Genomic DNA, 13,316 nt, shown 5'->3' with positions numbered 1-13,316 from the left:
GCAGTTTTAAAAAGCTCAGAGCGTCAGGGGGCTGTAAGTGGAGACACAGGAGCTGTGGGCAGTAAGCATCCGAGGGGATTGGATCCAGGCAAACCTTAGACACCTACTCAACATCAGGTTGTGCAGTTTAAGCATATATATTTATTGTGAGACTAACAAGAGCACTGGTAAATCACCGCCTAGGTCCAGGGGTTCTAAAAGTGCCTGTAAGTTACCATCCCCCCCCTGCAAGACTGGAGCCAGCCTCTCAGGACGAGTCAGTGCCCCTGTCAGGTTTTGCAGCCTCTCCTAATGTGTCAGCCCCGGTATATGTCACTGAGGACTCCCTTAGGGCTACATTGGAGGGTTTTGAAGGGAGAATCATGAATTTTATTTCTGCTTCCCTGAAAGATAGCAGGAAAAGGGGTAGATCCCCTCCCTCTGGTGAAATTCCTCTCTCAGATAATTCTTCTGACAATGAGGAGAGATCCCTATCTTGGTACAGGGATCGTGAGCAGTCGGATGAATCAGAGGAAGAGGAGAGAGTCCCCTCCTCCCAGGCACTCAGAAAACAGGTGCAGTATTATACTGAATTGGTGCGTACCACATTCAGAATGTCTGCTGCTGAAGTCGCTATGACCTCTGTTTCTTCCCTGGGAGTCAGGAAAGCCCCACAGACTGCCTATTTCTTCCCAATTCATCCATTAATGGATGAATTGTTGTATGAGGATTGGGGACATCCTGATAAACTGTTTGCTCTTCCTAAAAGGTTTTCTATGCATTATCCTCTGGAGGAAAGTTTCACCAAGAAGTGGGGGGTCCCATCTGTTAATGCGGCTGTTTCTTGCGTGAATAAAAACCTGACTTGTCCCTTGGATAATGCGCAGGTATTTAAAGATCCAACTGATAAGAAGCTGGAAACCTTATTAAAAGCCTCCTTTTCCATGGCTGGCGCTGTGGTGCAACCTACAGTCGCAGCCGTGGGGTTGTGTCAGTTCCTCAAGGAACAGGTTAAGCAGATGCTTGGGCTCCTTCCCAGTGAGGAAGTAGAAAATTATACAGAAATACCTCATATCCTGTGTTTCATGATTGATGCGATTTTGGATTCTGTCCAACAAGCATCACGTTTGTCTCTCATGTTGGTACACATGCGAAGGGCCCTATGGCTAAAGAATTGGGCAGCTGAGCTGTCATGCAAGAAGCATTTGATTGGGTTCCCGTTCAAAGGGGAACGTTTGTTTGGAGAAGAATTAGACAAATTCGTCCAAAAAATTTCAGGAGGTAAATCTAATCTCCTTCCAGTCAAAAAGAGCAAACGTCCTTCATTTAGGCGTTCTCTCTCTCCCGGAGCATTAAGCTCTAAGCAGTGGCGACGGCCTTCTGAACCCTCCTCTACAGGAAAGGCTCAGGGCTGGGCCCAGGGGCAGAAAAAGACTTGGGGGCGAAAGCCTGCCAAGCAAAGCCCAAAAGCTTCCTTGTGAAGGGGCGCCCCCGCTCGGCCGAGTGGGGGGAAGGCTCCTGCAGTTTGCAGGAGCCTGGCGGGAAGAGATCCGGGACAAGTGGGTGATCTCTTCAGTATCTCTGGGCTACAGGCTAGAGTTTCAGGAGATTCCACCTTCTCGCTTTCTAAGGTCAAGGATCCCCAGGGATCCAGTAAAGCAAAAACCGCTATTTCGGGCCTTAGATCACTTACTATCCCAAGGGGTGATAGTAGAAGTGGACCCAAAAGAACAGGGTTCAGGGTTTTACTCGAATCTCTTCACCGTTCCGAAGCCAAATGGAAGTGTCAGACCTATCTTGGATCTGAAGGATCTGAACCGGTTTTTACACATCCGGTCCTTCTGAATGCAGTCAATTCGCACTGTGGTCTCCTCCCTGCAAGAGGGAGAGTTTATGGCATCAATAGACATCAAGGATGCATATCTCCATGTGCCAATTTTTCCCGCACACCAAAAATATCCAAGGTTCGCGGTAGAGAGACGCCATTTTCAATTTGTGGCCTTGCCGTTCGGGCTTGCTACGGCCCCTAGAGTCTTCACAAAGATTCTGGACCCTCTCTTGGCAAACCTAAGCGCTCAGGGTATAGCCCTCATGGCTTATCTAGATGACTTGCTTCTCATGGAGAAAACAGTAGCGTTCCTGAACCACAGCGTTACCAAAACGCTAGAACACCTGGAACGCCTAGGTTGGATTATAAACCTAGAAAAGTCGTCCCTACAGCCTGCCACCAGGTTGGAATACCTGGGTATGGTCATCGACACCGCTCAGGGCAAGGTGTTTCTTCCAAGGCCAAAAGCCTTGGCCATTGGGGATCTGGTGCACCTAATTCTGGGCAGGAGATCTTCCCCCATTCGATTGTGCATGAGACTGTTAGGGAAAATGGTCGCCTCCTTCGAGGCCGTCCCATTCGCCCAGTTCCACTCAAGGCCGCTGCAAAGATGCATCCTTGCGGCTTGGAACAGGAAGCCCCAATCCTTGGATCTTCCTATGCGTCTATCCCCAGGGACGCGCAAGAGTCTCGCCTGGTGGTTACGAACCAAGAATTTGCTGAAGGGCAAAACTTTTCTTCCTCTTCCATGGAAGATTATCACGACAGATGCCAGCCTGACAGGCTGGGGAGCAGTATTGGAGGAGACGTGCTCGCAGGGGAAATGGTCTGCGATCGAGAAGCTATTGCCCATAAATGTCTTGGAGATCAGGGCAGTTTATATGGCTCTCATAAGGTGGTCTTACAGATTACGGGGTCTCCCTGTTCGGGTTCAGTCCGACAATGCCACAGCAGTGGCCTATATCAATCACCAGGGTGGTACCAGGAGTCTGGTTGCGCAAAAAGAGGTGAATCGCATACTTGTCTGGGGAGAAAAGTATGTTCCGTGTCTTTCTGCAGTCTTCATTCCAGGAGTGGAAAATTGGCAGGCGGATTTTCTGAGCCGCCAGCAGTTGTGCCCAGGAGAATGGGCTCTGCACCCCGACGTGTTTTCAGAACATTTGTCGCAGGTGGGGTACTCCAGACGTAGATCTATTTGCATCCAGGTTCAACAGGAAACTGGACAATTTTGTGTCAAGGACAAGAGATGCACTTGCTCAGGGGTCAGATGCTCTGACAGTTCCCTGGGATCAGTACAATCTGATTTATGCCTTCCCCCCATGCCCGCTTCTGTCGTGGTTCCTGGGAAGAGTCAAGAGGGAGAAAAAAACGGTCCTTTTGGTAGCCCCGGCTTGGCCCAGGCGACCGTGGTACGCAGAGATCATGAAGTTGGCAGTAGGCAGGCCATGGATCCTCCCTCTCCGGCCAGATCTGCTCTCACAGGGTCCAATTTACCATCCTGCTTTACACAGTCTGAATTTGACGGTTTGGCTGCTGAGACCCACATTCTGAGAGACTGTGGCTTTTCGGGGCCAGTCCTTTCTACTCTGGTCAATGCCAGAAAGCCGGCCTCCAGGCTTATTTATTACAAAATCTGGAGGACATATGTTTCCTGGTGTGAACTCAGGGAATGGCATCCTAGAAAGTATGTCATTAGCAGGATCTTGGCCTTTCTCCAGTCAGGCCTAGAATTGAATTTGGCCGTAAGCACTATCAAGGTGCAGATTTCGGCCTTGTCAGTGTTTTTTTCAGAAGCCACTTGCATCGCATTCCCTGGTATGGGCTTTCATCCAGGGGGCCATGCGGATAAGACCGCCAGTCAAACCTCCGGTATGCCCATGGGATCTGAATTTGGTTCTCTCGGCTTTGCAGGGGCAACCATTTGAACCTTTGCATCTGGCTCCATTAGTTCTCCTGACTAAAAAATAGTTTTTCTTGGTAGCCATATCCACGGTTAGAAGAGTATCAGAGCTAGCAGCTCTTTCCACCAAGGAGCCGTATCTAATTATTCATAAGGACCGGGTAGTCATGCGTCCCAACAGGTCCTTTCTACCTAAGGTGGTTTCGGGATTCCATTTGAATCAAGACATAATCCTACCATCCTTTTTTCCGGACCCACAGTTCGCAGAAGAAGAATATTTGCACACTTTGGATGTGGTTAGAGCAATCAGTATATATCTTCAAGCAACTGCTCGGATAAGGAAAACTGATTGCTTGTTTATTTTGCCAGAAGGCTCTAGGAAGGGCCAGGCGGTGTCAAAATCCACTCTCTCAAGGTGGATTAGACAGGTTATTTCTCAAGCCTACAGTGTTAAAGGGAAAATCCCTCCTTTTCGAGTGAAAGAGCACTCTACTAGGGCTGTAAGTGCTTCTTGGGCAGTGCATCACCAGGCCTCCCTGGCTCAGATCTGTGAGGCTGCAACTTGGTCATCAGTCCACACATTCACCAGATTCTATCAGGTGGATGTCAAAGGGCAAGAGGATATCACCTTCGGGCGCAGTGTACTGCAGGCTGCAGTTTAGGTCCTCCGGTCCCGGGCGGTCTATAATTATGATCTGTGTCTCCCTCCCCTCAATCTGAGCATTGCTTTGGGACATCCCACTATGTAATGAAGCTCCTGTGTCCCGTGATGTATGATCAAGAAAATGGGATTTTTATATACAGCTTACCTGTAAAATCCTTTTCTTGAGAGTACATCACGGGACACAGGGCTCCCGCTCCTCTCGGGTTTTACGTGGTTTCTTATTGCTTTGCTACAAAACTGAGGTGCCTCCCATATGGGAGGGGTTATATAGGGGAGGAATTCTCCTTAATTGGGGTTAACCAGTGTCCAATCACCAGAGGTGCCTATATAACCCACTATGTAATGAAGCTCCTGTGTCCCGTGATGTACTCTCAAGAAAAGGATTTTACAGGTAAGCTGTATATAAAAATCCCATTATTACATGCAATAGGCTACCTGAACTACTAGAATTGGCCTTACTCTCCATCTTTTCAGGATCACCACAGATGGCTAAGAAGGGTCTAACATGTTTTATCTTTGCTTAAGCCAGGGCTATTATACCTTGACATTGGAATTCTAGTGTTATTCCCAGTATTAAAGAATGGGTGTCTGAACTAAATTATATTATGCGTATAGAGGAATTGACAGTGAGCCTATAGGAGAAATACTCAAAATTCATAGCTTGGAAAAACTTCAGCACCTCAGATATCTGGAGACTGTACCTGTAATCTAGTTTATCACCACATATAAATATAGGGAACCGTGAAGGAAGCCCCCCTTTTTTTTCTTTTTCTTTTTCTTCATCTTTCTTTTTTTTTCTTTTCTTTCTATTTTCTCTTTATTGATCTTTGCTATTTATTTTAATGGTTGATGGTATGAGGATGCAATGGTCTATGCACAGATATAAAATTGAATGACAAACAGGCTCAAATTGAGTTTTTGTGTTTGCTTATGAAACCGAATGAGAATTTGAGAAGTTAGAATTTTATATGTGACCAAGTGTATTGTAAAAAAAAGGCTCAATAAAGCTTTGAAAACCAAATAAAACAATGTATCTGACAATTGCTCTATTAAATAGAGACACAATATAATCTTCAGTCTGCAGTGCCATGTACAGACTAGAAAGGATTATTTGCATACTTTGTATGCTAACAATCCACTGTGCATGTAACTAATTACCATGCTTGCCTGTCATTGCCCATGATCAGTAACCAGGCTGATTGGTTCTCGTTTGCTTGAGGAAGATGTGGAGCTGTTAGAAGATCAGGAACATTGCATAGATGGAATATCATTTAACATATTGATAGCAGAGGGACATTCACAGCCACATTGCCCAGGAATGGTTGGGAGGAGGGGCTTGGGTTACTGCATCATGGCAGGCTAACTGCTATTTACTTCTGTACTTGTAACTGTAGCTTGTGGTCATATAGGCTGTAATATTATTGTACAATCTCCTTTACGGCTGGTTTCACACGGACGTTCTGTAAAAAAAACAGATAAAAAACAGATACGGATGTAAAATGCTACATCAGTTTTTTACAAAAAAAAAAAAGTGACTGAACTCAACTTCAAATGCTATATATCAGTGGTCATCAACCCTGTCCTCATGGCCCACTAACAGGCCAGGTTTTATGTATTACCTTGGGGAGATGCAGACTAGAATACTGCAATCACTGAGCAGCAAATGATATAACCTGTGATGTATTTCAGTTATCTTGCAAACCTGGCCTGTTAGTGGGCCCTGGGTTGATGGCTAGTGCTATATATAGCTGGTTACTAAGGAGGGGCCGGGAAGCCAGCTGCCATGTCCTTAACAGCCGATGAGTCATCAGCTGTCAGCTGATTATCTGAGCATGCAGCCCGGCAGGTCAGGAAAAAGAGAGGACGAGCGAGCGCCCCCTCCTCCTCAACCATACCCTGCCACATGCCGTCAACATGGGGGGTGGGTGCTTTGGGGCAGGGGGGCTCTGTGCTCATTTTGATGGGGACAAGGGCCTCTTCCTGAAAACCCTGGCCGGTGGTTGTCGGGGTCTGCGGGCAGGGGGCTTATTGGAATATGGGGGCCCCCCTTTAACAACCATTTTTTTAACGGGTAACCGGCAGCGAGGAAGAAGATGATGGAGGAAGAGAAGGCTTTTGTGAAGATGACGACGGGAGGAGAAGATGGTGGCAGAAGGAGAAGGCAGGAAATGAACTGCAGCGGGAGAGACGGTAGGAGAAGACAGTGTCCGGAAGAGATGGCGGCAGGAAGAGATGGAGGTGGAGGGGACGGCACCTGGAGAAGACAGAGCTATTAATAAAGGAATTATCAAAAACTGGCTCTTGTTTTTTTTTTTTACATTTCACTGCCTTTTTGATGAATGGGTAGGGGTACAATGTATCCGACACCCATTCACATAGGATGGGGCAAGATCATGGGGGCTGTCCCCTTCCCATCAACATGGGGGCAAGGTGCTTTTGGGTCGGGGGCAGAGCCCGCCTGACCCCAAAACACCCACCCCCTCCTGTTTTGACTGGCATGCAGGCTGGTATGGTTTAGAAGGGGGGTGCTCACTTTCTTGCTGTCCCCTTCCTTTCCTGACCTGCCAGGCTGCATGCTCTGATAAGGGTCTGGTATGGATAAACTCCATTTAAAAAAAAAAATATGGTGTGTGGGGTCCCCTCCGAATCCATACTAGACCTGAAGGGCCTGGTATGGACCTGGGGGGAACGCCATGCCATTTTTTTTGCAATTCTTTTTTTTGCCGCCAACTGTTTTTTTTTTTACATTCAGCTGTCAGTGGGGAAACCTGCTGACAGCTGAAGACTCATCAATTGTTAAGGACGCAGTGGCCGGCTTCCCGGCCCCCTCCTTAGCAACCAGCTATATACAGTGTGTTTAACCACTTCAGCCGTGGAAGGATTTGCCCCCTTAATGACCAGGCCATTTATTGCAATATGCCCCTGCGTTGCTTTAACTGCCAATTGTGTGGTTGTGTGACACTGTACCCAAACAAGATTGACGTCCTTTTTTCCCACAAATACAGCTTTCTTTTGGTGGTGTTTGATCACCTCTGGGGTTTTTTTTTTGCACTACAAACAAACAGCGATAATTTAAAAAAATGCTATAATACACATACAAAAAAAATTGTATTCATCAGTTTAGGTTGATATATATTATTCTATAAAATTTTGCAATAGGCGTATATTGATTGGTTTGCGCAAAAGTTATAGTGTCTACAAAATAAGCGGAAAAATTATGGCATTTTTATTTTTTCAATTTTTTTACTAGTAATGGTGCCGATCTGCGATTTTTAGCAGGACTGCGACATTGCGGCAGAGAAATTTGACACCTTTGACACTTTTTTGGGACCATTGACATTTATACAGCGATCAGTGCTATAAATAGCCACTGATTACTGTATAAATGTCACTGGCAAGGAAGTGGGTTAACACTAGGGGGCGATCAAGAGGTTAAATGTGTTTCCTCAGAGTGTTCTAACTGTAGGGGGGATGGGCTCGCAGGTAGACAAGTTCATGACAAGAAAAATTTGTTTTGTTTCATTTTGATTCATTAATCTAGTTATTTTGTATAGTTCAATTTGGTTGATTTGTTCATTTTGTATTCAAATTTTCTTTGAATTTACCAATTATATAAATTTTTAATTGGTCAAAACAAAATAGTTGTATTCTTTTTGATTTGAATGCAACAAAGCAAACAAACAAAAGAAAAATCTTCATCAAACGATTACAATGACTCTTTAAATCACCTTTGGCTTAACAAAAACAGCATTCTTTCGAAATGGTACTCTGTTAACACAATGTGGTTTCAGCAACATGTGTAGTTAGAATTTGACTGTTTCAATGTAAAATTCGATTTGAATTTCAGTCCGAATTTCGTTACATTATTCGTAGCATGGAAATTTTGTTTATATTGTAATTTGGGTATTCGGATATATCCGAATCTCTGAATAACGAAATATGTGTTCAAATATTAATTCAGAATGCAACGAACTGCACATGTTTACTGGCAGGGACATGACAGGGATCACTTTTCCCGATTACTGGGAACAGTAGATCTCTGTCATGACTCCTGACTCCTGTCAGAATGGGGATCTGCCTTGTTTTCAAAGGCAGATCCCCATTCTGCCTCTGTATACCACCATCGCAAGTCACCAGGGGACATTGAGTCCTCCCTACCTGCGGGCACACTCCACCCACTATCGTGCCTGCGTGAGCTGCCATACAGCTACAGGGGGCAAGGCTTACCTTATAAATAGTCATGAACCATGCCAACAGGGCAGTCAAATGGCAGATGGAGATATAGTGCTGTGGAGGCTGTCAGTGGCCCTCAATAGTGCCCCCTAGTCTGGGGAAGGTGATCTTGGGCTGGGGCTCAGGTGCTGGAAGGATCCTGCTACATCATACAGAGGAGTCCCTTCCTGGAGGCACAAGAGCAAGGAGCAAGTGTGAGGACAGTGTGAGTACACCAGCACTACTTGGAGATCTCCTGCAGAGTCAGCCGGGTGGGGTGGAGAGAGAGTCTGGATGACAGCTATTTGGAGTTAGCCTGGAGGACTGGTGAAAGGGACAGCTGCAGCTGGGTGGGTTGGCAGTGCCTGAAGAGATGGTGCTGGGACCAGTAGCCCCAGGAGGGAGATTACAAGCTGATCACTGTGTTCTGCTACACAACAAGGGGCTTCAAATGGGGGTTATTGCTAAATCTGACTGTGCCTGTCAGATCCATTTCATTGATTTATCTGGAGTCTGCAAGCAAGTAAAGTGCAGGAGGAGTGTCGAGGAGGCTATATATACTGTAGGCTGTATATAGACCACGCATAGGAAGATGTCCTTGAAGATGTTGCTAAAATGTTGTTACTGAAGTCAAGTGGTCATCCCGTAATTTCCCATCCCCATCCAAGTTATCAACCACAAAAACAAAGTCGCAAACTGTTCTGTCTCTGGAGTGCCTGTGAAAATTCAGTGTGCCGGGCTGTGCAGGGTGGGGTATCCCAGAATAACTGCGGCTCCTTAGGGGGTGCGCTACACTTAGAACATTGTTTTCTGTACTGTTTTTCTTACGAAATGTAGCCTTTTCACAAATTTTCTGTCATATTGGGACACCAGCTCATCTTTTTTTAATTGAAGCTCCAGGCTTGCTTATCTTGGAATGGATTTAAAAGGTGTACTGTGTGAGAACTGTGATGTAATAGCAAACAGCAAACATTGAGGAAGGTGGCAACGTAGAGAATCAGGGTGAGAATAACTAGTTGTTGATACATTTTCAACAGAACATATTCAGAGCGTTTTATCTAAGTACATAACCTTTCAACCAAGTACAAACAGCCGTGTGCTTATATAACCTTACAGGTAAGCTATTAGGTAACTGCCAGTGACATGGAGGTTTTACAGCATCAGAAGCTTGAAGGTATGTGTTCATTTTTAGGTATTTCAATAAATGATTTCATGGCAAAAAGGTGGTATTTATTAAATAAGGGAAAAAGGATCAGAAGGGTTAGAATGTATAACTGTTTTAGCTCCACTAGTTGCATATAAAAGAGATTCTGTCACTTTGCCCATTCAGGACAAAGTGACATTGACTACCCACCAGAATTATGTACTCACCGATCCACTCTTAACATCAGCAAGAGCCCGCCCTGGGTTATCTATGTTATAGGACGGGGACAGGGTTCACTCAGGATGATGACATCACTGCTTCTCCCCACATCATAGTTTTAGTGCTTCTCGATTGGTCGCTCAGGTCTAAGCCCTACCCATATCTGGAAGTTCTGCTCCAACAGAGAAATGGAGTGAAGGCCCTAATAAAGTGGGGAGGCATTGAGAGAGTATGAAGTGGTAAATAAAACTTGCTGGTGGCCTAGTAGTCTATTAGCAGGCACTGTCACTTTCCCCTGTATTGGCAACATGACTGTCTGTTTAAGCTAGGGTTAAAAGGTTAATTTTATTCTCCTGCTTTTGAGATATTTAACCAGCTGCTAATGATCATCTTATTAGCAGCACATTATTTCATAATGCACATTGTGCTGCAAATTAAGTGACTACTTTGAAGTGTTTAAATTTCTCAGTAACAGAGATTAAAATTGACTGTATGTTTGACCTCCATCTATTGTGTCTTATAGTGTTGATTCTTCTACTTCTGCTTCATGTGTTATTTTAACACTCTACAGTAAGTGTACATACAGTCATAATTATATTACTTGTGTTTCTTCCAGTTCTGTCAGCTGTATTATTTGCTTGGTGTACTGCCAGGTGTCAGAATATCCCCTCACACTTAAACAGGAACTGTGGTCATTAGAAAAAATAAAATAAAAATCAGCAGGTACAAATATTGTAGCTGCTGGCTGTAAATAAATAGACACCAGCCCAGGAGTCCAGCGCTGTCTTCACCCAGGCTGGTTTATCACCAGGTCCTCAGATCCCTGGCACTGCCATCTTGGCTGCGAGAAGCTGGCTTTGACTTCCTGCTGTGCTGTTCCCCAAGGCGCATGTGCGGGTTATGACTAAGGCCTTATAAGCTGAAACACGTCAATTGTTTTTATCTATGTTTGGGCACTATGGCTTTTCAATAAAATTAAGATTTTTAAGAGCAACAACCAGAGTGCGGATCATCTTTCCTGCATGCATGAGACACACTATACTTTAAAACTGGTCCCACAGCCTCCTGGGACATGTGACGTGTCCCAGGAGTTTGCGGGTGGGAAAAGGGGGGCGATTCAACACCCACAATTTTAAGCACAAAACCATATACAGGTACTTCTCACTTAATGACCAGGTTCCATTCCAAGGACCAAGTCTTAAACAAATTGGTCGTTAAATAAGGAGCCACAAGTAATCAACATTTTAAGCATTCTGAACTACTGTACTGTATTGTGAAAAAAAAAAGGTTTAACCACAAAACTGCAGCTCAATAACGTTGTTTTCAATTTGCATAAGTACAGAACACAAACAAAAATTTTGTACTGTACAACACAATGTTGTATAGTGCGTCGTCCAGCTGGGAAGAGCTGGTCGTAAGCCCGAGTGGTAGTTAAACAGGTAAGTCATTAACCAGTAGAGATCGGCACTATAGCCAAATGACGGCTACAGCGCGGACCTCCTTTGCCGGGACTACGTCTATTGACGTCGTCCCGTGCACGAGCGGCCTGCGTGCCCCCTGAGGGGCGCGCGCGGCGCGCTCTGTGATTGGCGAGTCTATGAGACTCGCCTGATCACAGATCCGAGCAAGGGGTCGATCCCGACCCCTTACCACGTGATCAGCTGTCAGCCAATGACAGCTGATCATGGGATACAACGGAGCCGGTAATCGGCTATTATTCCTCCTCGCGTTGACAGCGCGAGGAGAAAAAAAAAGAGCCAATCACCGGCGGCCGTGATCGGGACATCAGTCCCGATCACGGCCAGCCCTGCCAGTGCCCACTTGCCCCCTGCCAGTGCCACCTCATTAATAAATAAGTGCCCCCCGTCAGTGCCACCCAGCAGTGCCCATAGTTCCACCCAGCAGTGCCCACAGTGCCACCCAGCAGTGCCCACAGTGCCACCCATCAGTACCCACAATATGCCTCAACAACGGTGCTGCACCCCAGTGCCACATATCCATGCCCATCAGTGTCATCTACCAGTGCCCATCAGTGGCGCCCAGCAGTGCCACCTATCAGAGCCACATATCAGTGCCACCTATCAGTGCCCATCAGTCCCATCTATCAGTGGTACCCATCAGTGCCCCTTAGTGCCACTCATCCATGCCACCCATCCGTGCCATCTTATCTGTGCCCATCTTTGCCCATCAGTGCCATCTTATCTGTGCCCATCAGTACCGCCTTATCTGTGCCTATCGGTGCCACCTTATCTGTGCCTACTAGTGCCGCCTTAACTATGCCTATCAGTGCCCACCAGTGCAGCCTATCAGTGCCCACCAATGCAGCCTATCAGTGCCCACCAGTGCAGCCTATCAGTACCGCCTCATCAGCGCACTTCAATGAAGGAGAAAAATGACCTGTTTGCAAAATTTTATAACAAACTATTAAACATGATTTTTTATTTATTTTGCATCTTTTTTTGTTTGTTTAGCAAAAAATAAAACTCCCAGCTGTAATTAAATACCACCAAAAGAAAGCTCTATTTGTGGGAAAAAAAATGATAAAAATTTCATTTGGGTACAGTGTTGTATGCCCGTGCAATTGTCATTCAAAGTGCATCAGCGCTGAAAGCTGAAAATTAGTCTGGGCAGGAGGGGGGTTTAAGTGCCCAGTAAGCAAGTGGTTAAAGGAGGAGTATCTGTAATTTGACATTGCTTGCATCAGTTGCCCTATTATTTTTGAATAGTAATCAATGCACAAATGGCTTAATTTAAAAAGAATATATATAAATATAAACCCTAATATTCCCTAGATACATTAGTCAGACGGCCATGATCATAGCAATTACACCTGAACACTATAAAAAGAATACCCCCCTGAAGACACAACAGGATCTCATGCTTTCCATATTCTTATATTATGAGTATGTGATGTTTGGGAAATTGAAGTTATGCTTCGTTTATTGTATTCCTTATGAATGAGAGTACAGGAGTGATTACTGCTTAATGTTCTATCTGCCTTAGCAATCAAGACAATGTTTCCAGATTATCATTCTAAACTCCATGTGTGTGCCAGAATGATTTTATATCTCCATCATCAGGGCAATTTACAAGGCTGTAGTGTAAATATAAAATAGCAGAAACATTTTAAAGTGTCACATAAACAGTGTTGCATAAGTGTGAGATTCATTGTGGTGTGTGATTATTATTCATCCTAGGTATGAGAGTTTACTAACACGCACTATCTCACCCTGCAAAACATACAGAGCTGTGAAACATAAGGATGAGAAGAAAAAAAAAGAAACTAAAAAAGATAAATATAATCTATGCATTTTCCCTTTGCATATTGTTATGCAGTCAGAAATAAATGACTGACATAATTGTGTGGGTC

At 45.1% G+C, this 13,316-nt stretch overlaps 1 long non-coding RNA gene across 1 annotated transcript in view; it reads left to right on the top strand.

Annotated features, from left to right (window-relative positions):
- The window catches only part of LOC143984417 (uncharacterized), a 132,756-nt gene extending 122,999 nt beyond the window's left edge, over positions 1–9,757 (top strand). The window contains exon 3 of the long non-coding RNA XR_013274844.1: positions 9,700–9,757. This is a non-coding gene — a long non-coding RNA (uncharacterized LOC143984417). The remainder of the gene's footprint in view (positions 1–9,699) is intronic.
- The last annotated feature ends 3,559 nt before the right edge of the window (positions 9,758–13,316 follow it).

Source organism: Lithobates pipiens, unplaced genomic scaffold, assembly GCF_037356315.1.
Source record: "Lithobates pipiens isolate NorthernLeopardFrog02 unplaced genomic scaffold, aLitPip1_a1.2 Scaffold_16, whole genome shotgun sequence".
Taxonomy (NCBI): domain Eukaryota; kingdom Metazoa; phylum Chordata; class Amphibia; order Anura; family Ranidae; genus Lithobates; species Lithobates pipiens.
The sequence above is the reverse complement of the archived record's forward strand: the minus strand, read 5'-3'. Positions and strand labels throughout refer to the sequence as shown.